This window comes from Moschus berezovskii, chromosome 9 (genome assembly GCF_049115385.1).
Source record: "Moschus berezovskii isolate FMDL1 chromosome 9, NW_MosBer_1.0, whole genome shotgun sequence".
Classification (NCBI taxonomy): domain Eukaryota; kingdom Metazoa; phylum Chordata; class Mammalia; order Artiodactyla; family Moschidae; genus Moschus; species Moschus berezovskii.
In genome coordinates, this window is record NC_142468.1 from 83,112,953 (window position 1) to 83,122,200 (window position 9,248).

The 9,248-nt window shown below is 42.6% G+C and overlaps 1 pseudogene; it reads left to right on the forward strand.

Annotated features, from left to right (window-relative positions):
* Nucleotides 1–704: 704 nt before the first annotated feature.
* Nucleotides 705–8,944, forward strand: LOC148776602 (protein MIX23 pseudogene; annotated as a pseudogene).
* Nucleotides 8,945–9,248: the final 304 nt, after the last annotated feature.

A 9,248-nucleotide genomic window follows, 5' to 3' on the forward strand; every position in this document is an offset into this window, starting at 1 on the left:
TTAAGGGGCTTCCCAGGTGACACTAGTGATAAAGAACCTGCCTGCCAGTGCAGGAGACATAAGAGATGTGGGCTTAATCCCTGCTGCTGCTGCTGCTGCTGCTAAGTCACTTCAGTCGTGTCCGACTCTGTGTGACCCCATAGACAGAAGCCCAACCAGGCTCCCCCGTCCCTGGGATTCTCCAGGCAAGAACACTGGAGTGGGTTGCCATTTCCTTCTCCAATGTGTCAAAGTGAAAAGTGAAAGAGAAGTCGCTCAGTCGTGTCCGACCCTTAGCGACCCCACGGACTGCAGCCTACCAGGCTCCTCCATCCATGGGATTTTCTAGGCAATAGTACTGGAGTGGCTTGCCATTGCCTTCTCCTAGGTTGAGAAAATCCCCCGGAGGTGGGCATGGTAACCCACTCCAGTATTCTTGCCTAGAGAAGTCAATGGACAGAAGAGCCTGGGGGGCTACAGTCCATAGGGTCACACAGAGTCAGACACCACTGAAGTGACTTAGCTCGCACACACAGCCAGGGTTAAGGGAACCAAGAGCTGATGAAGAGCGGGACTAGCGGTTAAGGAAAGCTGTTACACCCCAGGCCCAAAGCAAGTGTGGGGGGGATACACAGACATTCTCTCCCCACACCTTGACCTCTGTTGGTGCCTCCCATTGCTCCTGATTTTAACCTGCACCCCAAGGTCAAGGGAACCTGCGTGATATGGCGCATAAAGGTGAGTTTCTTGGGGCACAGAGAATGGAACTGGAAGAGAAAAGTGCAGTTTCTACCAAAAGCTTTGATAGTTAATTACAAAGCTTTCTGTGTCTTTTTTTTTTTCAATCCCTTCTTAGGAAAACTTAAGGTTATATCATTGAGAGTATGTTCAGATTCCTGGGCTATGAGCATCGTGGATAGTCTGCAGTTCTTTCCTAGTGAAGAGAGAAACCAATGTCAGAGGTTGAAACTTAGGTTGAAACTTAAGGAAGGGTTGCTCTTGAGTGACAGTCTGGTGCCGTCCAACACTCCCTGGGACAGAGGGAGGAGGAGGAATTAAAAGCAAAATTATAAGTACCTATGAGAGCTGAAAGTCAACCCCAAATTCTGATAATGTATTTCTAAATGCATAGTCAACAGGAAAGTTATTTCAACTAACAAGAATTATGTCAGCACACAGCATTGTAAGTTAACACATGAACTTTAAGTTCCTGAGGCCTGGAGTCTGCATAGTATTTCAGGAATTCCGTTCTGTTCCGTTCTGTCACTCAGTCGTGTCTGACTCTTTGCGACCCCGTGGACTGTAGCCTACCAGGCTTCTCTGTCCATGGGATTCTCCAGGCAAGAATACTGGAGTGGGTTACCGTTTCCTTCTACAGGGGATCTTCCCGACCCAGGGATCAAACCCGGATCTCCCGCATTGGAGGCAGACGCTTTAACCTCTGAGCCACCAGGGAAGCCCAGTATTTCAGGAATGGATCTACTGAATGAAGTCAGCTCAGGTCACGGTCACCAGAAAATGGGATCTGTCCTCAAACCAGAGAATGACCTTTAAGCTCTTCCATTGTCGTTTTTAAAAATATGCTTGAAACCAAAAACATTTAAATTTTCTTAACCCAAAAAAGTATGTTTTTTTCCACCAAGTCAAAAATAGGATTTTAAAGGAAGTGGAATACTTGACTGTTAAATATACACAAGGAAAATTTGAGGTTACAGTTCTTAATTTAAGAAATGAAGAAAAATGTCAGCGTGTCCTTCAGGAAGTCTTAAGCTACGGGAGCAAAATGGAAAAACTGAAGCCATGTTTTTGAGGAAGTTTTTTCCCTGAGGCCTGGGCCTTTCCACTGGTAGCCTCTTACCTAGGTGTCATCATGAACTTAACTGGGAAAATAGTCACCAATAGTAATTTCCTGGCAGAATTGGCATAGCTGTGTGTCAAAACTGCTGGAATAAATGTGCATGGAGAATAGTTAACCACAGGATGCGCTGAGTGTGATTTATGAAGGAGGTGCAGTTCAGGAAGCTGTGGCCTGAGCAGAGAGGAGAAATGCTCTAATTCTGTGATTCTCAGCCCCTGAGACCCTTACAGAACATGCACCCAGTCAGAACTGTCTTGAAACACTAAGATAACGATTTGGTCTGATTTTCTCACAAGTATACAACTGCATTTTCCAGAGGCCAGGTGACATGTCATTACATGCCAGATTGAATGCAGAAGCAAGATATGAAAATCTGACTCTTCTATCAAGCCAGCTGTTAAAGAGATTTTCCAAAATAAAAACCAAGGTAACTCCTCATTAAATCATTGTTGGGGGAAATTTTTTTCTTTGTAAAAAATATGGTATTTATGTTCACATGTAATGGATTTGTCATTGTGTTTTAAATTATTTTTTATTGATGTATGGTTGATTTACAATGTTAGTTTCTGGTGTACAGCAAAATGATTCAGTTATACATATATACATATTATTATTTTTCAGATTCTTTCCATTGTAGATTGTTACAAGATGTTGAATATAGTTCCCTATGCTATACATTAAGACCTTGTTATTTATTTTATGTGTGATAGTTTGTATATGTTAATCCCAAACTCCTAATTTATCACCCCACAACTTCTTTCCACTTTGGTAACCATAAATTTGTTTTCTTTGGAAGCCTGTTTCTGTTCATAAATAAGTTCATTTGTATAATTCTTTTTTTTTTTTTCCTTCTTTTTTCCAGGAAATATTCTTTTTTTTTTTTTTACGAATTTTCTTTTTATTTTTTTTATTTTATTTTTTATTTTACAATATTATATTGGTTGGTTTTGCCATACATTGACATGAATTCGCCCTGGGTTTACATAAGTTCCCCCTCCTGAACCCCCCTCCCACCTCCTTCCTCCCTTTATCCTCCCTCTGGGTCATCCCCGCATGCCAGCCCCGAGCATCCTATAACATGCATTGACCCTGAACTAGTGATTCATTTCACATATGACAACATACGTGTTTCAGTGCCATTCTCCCAAATCATCCCACCCTCACCCTCTCCCATAGAGTCCCAAAGACTGTTCTATACATCTGTGTCTCTTTTGCTGTCTCATATACAGGGTTATCATTTGCATCTTTCTAAATTCCATATATATGCGTTAGTATGTATAATTCTTTTTAGATTTCACATCTAAGTGATGTATTTGTCTTTAGCTGACTTAGTATGATAACCTCTAGGTCTATTCATGTTGCTGCAAATGGCATGATTTCATTCCTTTTTATGGCTGAGCAATGGGTTTGTTTTTATTTTTAATGGAAGCATTTTCAAAAATTCTCCATTTTAATGTCTAAAATGTAAATAGAATCTGTGGTTTGCTGCTAAACCCAATCTCCCAAAAAAGAAAAAAGATTTCTGATAGGTATTAATAGCATTTGCCAATTTCCATTCCCTTTGTGGCCAATTTTAAGCTTCTAATGTTTTAACAGTTGGCTTGGAAAACTCCTGAATGTTGAATTCTCGTGAACTGTTATCAGCTGACTCCAGCACACTACTGGATATAACCTACATGAAAAAAAAAAAAAAACTCTTTAGGGTCCTCATAATTTTTAGGCATATTAAAGTCTCAAGAAAATCTGAAAACACTGCTCTTATGCAAGAGTTCCCAACTTTGTTACCTTCAAGAATACTTGGAAACTGGTCCTATTACAAAGCACAAAGAGGTGAACAGTTGGTGTATAGCTACAGTCCACCCCAAAGGGTTTCTGGCAGCCTCTCAGCTGGGGAATCAGTGTCTTGGAGCAGTAGAAACTGATTTCAGGCAGCAGGGCCCCTGTGGTTAGTGCATGAAAAGCTTTATGTGAGGTCTTGTTTCCATCAGCCGCCCCGACCCACCCACTGTGGCACCTCTATTAAGAGAATAGCACACGCACTGCACATTGGTCTTCTGGACAGAAGAATTCAGAATTAAAAAGCAGATGCCATATTCAGCAGCATCTTGAATTCAGATAGCACAGGAGGTTTCTACCCTGTGGGCTGGTCATCACTTCGGGAAGTGATTCATGAACACTGGAGAGTTAGCCTTGAAACTGCTTTTATGGTAGCCTGAAGACATGGGGTGGTGGCAAGGCCGGCCGGGCTGTTTTACCCTTTTCTTTTTAATGCTTTAATTATTTATTTGGCTGTGCCAGGTCTTCATTGCTGCACAAGCTCTTCTCTAGTTGTGGCAAGCAGGGGCTACTTTCTAGTTCCTATATGAGGGCTTCCCGTGGCTGTGGCTTCTTACAGAGTGTGGGCCCTAGGGCACCTGGGCTTCGGTGGTTACAGCACGTGGGCTCAGTAGTTTCGGATCCCGGGCCCTAGAGCGCAGGCTCAGTAGTTGTGGTGCACGAGTTTAGTTGCTGCAAGGCACGTGGGATCCTCCCAGACCACGGATCACGTCTGCTATGCTGGCAGGCAGATTCTTTATTCCTGAGCCACCAGGGAAGCCTTCAGTTCAGTTTCAGTTCAGTCACTCAATCGTGTCTGACTCTTTGCGACCCCATGAATCGCAGCACGCCAGGCCTCCCTGTCCATCACCAACTCCCGGAGTTCACCCAAACTCATATGCATCGAGTCGGTGATGCCATCCAGCCATCTCATCCTCTGTCATCCCCTTCTCCTCCCGCCCCCAATCCCTCCCAGCATCAGGGTCTTTTCCAGTGAGCCAACTCTTTGCATGAGGTGCCCAAAGCATTGGAGCTTCAGCTTCAGCATCAGTCCTTCCAGTGAACATCCAGGACTGATCTCCTTTAGAATAGACTGGTTGGATCTCCTTGCAGTCCAAGGGACTCTCAAGAGTCTTCTCCAACACCACAGTTCAAAAGCATCAATTCTTCTGCGCTCAGCTTTCTTCACAGTCCAACTCTCACATCCATACATGACCACTGGAAAAACCATAGCCTTGACTAGACGGGCCTTTGTTGGCAAGGTAATATCTCTGCTTTTTAATATGCTGTCTAGGTTGGTCATAACTTTCCTTCCAAGGAGTAAGCGTCTTTTAATTTCAGGGTTGCAATCACCATCTGAGTGATTTTGGAGCCCAGAAAAATAAAGTCTGACACTGTTTCCACTGTTTCCCCATCTATTTCCCATGAAGTGATGGGACCAGATGCCATGATCTTCGTTTTCTGAATGTTGAGCTTTAAGCCAACTTTTTCACTCTCCTCTTTCACTTTCATCAAGAGGCTTTGTAGTTCCTCTTCACTTTCTGCCATAAGGGTGGTGTCATCTGCATATCTGAGGTTATTGATATTTCTCCCAGCAATCTTGATTCCAGCTTGTGCTTCCTCCAGCCCAGCGTTTCTCATGATGTACTCTGCATATAAGTTAAATAAGCAGGCTGACAATATACAGCCTTGACGTACTCCTTTTCCTATTTGGAACCAGTCTGTTGTTCCATGTCCAGTTCTAACTGTTGCTTCCTGACCTGCATACAGGTTTCTCAAGAGGCAGGTCAGGTGATCTGGTATTCCCATCTCTTTCAGAATTTTCCACAGTTTATTGTGATCCAGGGAGGTCTGGCGTGCTGTGATTCATGGGGTCGCAAGGAGTCGGACACAACTGAGCGACTGAACTGAACTGAACTGAACACAGTCAAAGGCTTTGGCATAATCAATAAAGCAGAAATAGATGTTTTTGTGGAACTCTTGCTTTTTCGATGATCCAACAGATGTTGGCAATTTGATCTCTGATTCCTCTGCCTTTTCTAAAACCAGCTTGAACATCTGGAAGTTCACGGTTCACGCATTGCTGAAGAGGGAAGCCTTACCCATCTTAATTAGCACAAAACTGAGTCACTTTAGTGTGCTGCTGTGTCACCCATGCCAGGGAGTAGGAACATGACCGAGGCAGGGATTGCCATTACTAAGACGCATTTAGCAGCAAGACTTAAGTTGTTTTGTAGGTGTGTGCTTTTTTTTCAGTTCTACCTGTTTATTGCTACCAACCCATCTCCTTCTACCCCCTCATGCGTGCATGTTCAGTCATGTGACCCTGTGAACTGTAGCCCACCAGCCTCCTCTGTCCATGGAATTTTCCAGGCAAGAATATTGGAGTGGGTTGCCATTTCCTTCTTCAGGTTTGTGTGTTTGTGATATTTCATTTCTTATCTGAGATACCTAGTTGCTCTTGAAACTGGCTAATACAAAGTTTTAAAAAAAAAAAAAAGTCTTTTTTGAGTGTTACCCTCTCCTCCAGGAGCTGATTTGGTGGTTTAATCATAAAATATAACAGTTAAGAAGCATGGAATTTGAAGACCTCACATTTCAGAGAGAGTTTTTTTTGGTTTTTTTTTTTTAATCAATGTTGCCTTGTTAGAAGGAATTTTTAGAAATTCTAGGTCAGTTCTCATCGCTGGCTGCACAGGGCATCGCTGGAGAGCTTCTAAACAATTCTAAAGGCCAGTCACTGCTCTCTGGGGGCGGGGCCTGGACATTCATATTGCATTCAAGCCCCTTGTGGGATTCTAAATGTGTTATGCCAGAATTGACACCACTGCTTTACGAGTGCCTCTCAAATTTAAAATGTATTTGGATTATCAGTAGACTCCAGGCTGATGCAGTAGGTCTAGGAGGGGACGGGACTGTGAGTCTTAACAAGTTCCCAGGCCACGTTGACACTGTGGGTCCTTGAACAATACTTTGAGTAGCAGGGCCCTGAGATATGACCCTGAGGCAAAATTGGGCCAGCTCAGAGGTCCAGACACTCAGAAAATTCAATTCTCATATCCTTGCCATCACTTTCTGGGGCAGTTTTTAATGCAGCAGTCGCATAAGTGCTTAATCAAAATTTGTTTTAGGTGATATCTATCTTGCTGTATTATTTTCTGCCCTTGTGGGTCCCCCCCACCACCACAAGGGGAAAGATAGCTTAAAAGGTTCTAATCTCATGCATAAAACCATCCCACAAGAGGCTGGGGGTTTAGAGCATCAACTCCCGACTCCCCTTTGTAAAGATAGTGCCCGGCAGATAGCAGAGCGTCTGGCTACCGGAAGGCAGCTGTGTGTATGCTTCTTGTCTCTGGGCCTGGCTGGAAACGGTGACCGCACAGACATGCTGGGATGCTAGTCAGCCTCAGAGGCTTCTGTCTTAATGGTGCTGGAATGAGCAGCTTTGGAAATCCTCAGGCAAATGAGTCAACCCAAGGATTATCCTGACGGAAGTCACGATTCTGTCTGTGCCTGGGAGAAAACAAAAATCTAGGAAGCTGACCTGGGGTAAGTTCTCCACTGTGTGTGTATGTGTGCTCAGTCGGGTCTGACTCCATGAGACCCAATGGACTTAGCCCTCTAGGCTCTTGTGTCCGTGGGATTTTCCAGGCAAGAATACTAACTGGAATGGGTTGCCATTTCCTACCCCAGGGGATCTTCCTGACCCAGGAATTGAACCCACGTCTGCTGCATTAGCAGGCGGGTTCTTTACCACTAGTGCCACTCGGGAAGCTCAAATTCTCCATTATAGAAGCCCTGTTACAAGTGGATTGGAAAAAAAAAATTAAAAAATACTAGATAGTGAAAGAGGAACTGTACCTTTTATGGGAAAAATATTGCATCTCAGTAATAATCAAATAGCTATAGTTTAAAACAAGACAACTCTGAAAAAGTATAAGTGTTAGTTGCTCAGTTATGTCTGACTCTACGACCCCATGGACTGCAGCCCGCCAGGTTCCTCTGTCCATGGGATTCTCCAGGCAAGAATACTGGAGTGGGTTGCCATGCCCTCCTCCAGGGGATCTTCCCAACCCAGGAATCAAACCCGTGTCTCTTATGTCTCCTGCAATGGCAGGCGGTTTCTTTACCACTAGCACTGCCTGGGAAGCCTGAGCATGTACTACTTCTCTAACAAAAACACAGTGCACGTTAGAACAGAAACCAAATAAACAGAAAAACAAAACCTGATACTGCATTCTTTATTTTCTCCCCAAGGTATAAAGGTATTCAGAACTTCCTCTACTAGTTTTTTTTCTTTGTTTTAATCTACAGTAATTTTGAAGTAAACACTCTTGAGCATTTCTTGGCCACCAATTAGTATTTCGTGCTTGATATGTTATTCAAGCAGGAGATGAAAATGTTAGAAAATTCTATGAGTCTATACCTACATTTGACAGGTTCCCACGTCTTGCATAATTATCTTGTGGAACCCTAGAATTCTACAAAACTTGAAAACATGAAAATGTCTTTAGCCAGACTCTGAAGCCAAGAGTGTCTTTATTTGTCCTCAACAGCTACCAGAACATTCAGTACAGCATTTTGTTAACACACATAACCAGAGCTGTACTTTTTCCTCTGATAGACTTTATACTTGTATCAAAAGGGCTGGTCATTTATTTTCCTTTGGAATTTCTCTTTCCTTATCAGGAGCAAACATTATATACTCATAACAAAACAGAAACCTTTATTCTGACTGATATTGTTGCATAATTATGTCAGTCCTCTTATTCTTAAAAATGAACTTACGTATGTAACCCATATATTATCTAGTATTTGAAAAATCTGATTAATTCTTCCATTAGCTCCTTTTTTAAAAAACAGGGGCTTTAGCTCCAATACGGAGGCGCCCAGAGGAGTTCGCCGAGCTCCAGGAATTACTCAAGGTGAGGAAGATTGATGACAGAATAGTGCATGAATTGAACACTACGGTTCCAACAGGTTCCTTCCCAGGGAAAATTAATGCCAGCCAAATCGGTAAGCAACTTTGAGTCATTGATGGTGGCCTATGTCAGTTGGGACTGAGTCATAAAAAACTGTACAGCCCAGGCCTCATCAGTAGTAAAACAGCTCTGAGAAGAGACAGAAAAGAATTTGGATGATTTAACATTATTAAAGGAAGTTAGAAAAGAACAGACAAAGTTGAAACAGATGCAGTCAGAACTGAATGTTGAAGAAGTGGTCAGTGAAAGGAGCTGGAAGGTGTTTAATGATCACTGCCAAATTCACTTCAAGCCTGCAAAGAATGAATAAAAAGATACCTTTTAAAAGATGGACCAGCTCATCTCCTAAGAGTTGAGCATGATAGACAAAACACGGTGGACTTCCCAGGAGGATTTCTGAGCCAACAGTCCAAGACCTTTTGTTGATTTCAGCCCCACTAAGCCAAGACCTCACATATAAATAATTCTGATAGTTATGGAGAAATCAACAGCTGTTTTATACTGATTCTGTTTTAAAAAAAAAAAAAAAACATGTTTTGTAACTATTAAAATAATTTTCTGACTCAGTGTGGAAAAAAAAAAAAAACAGGGGCTTTGTTTCTTTAACTCACCTC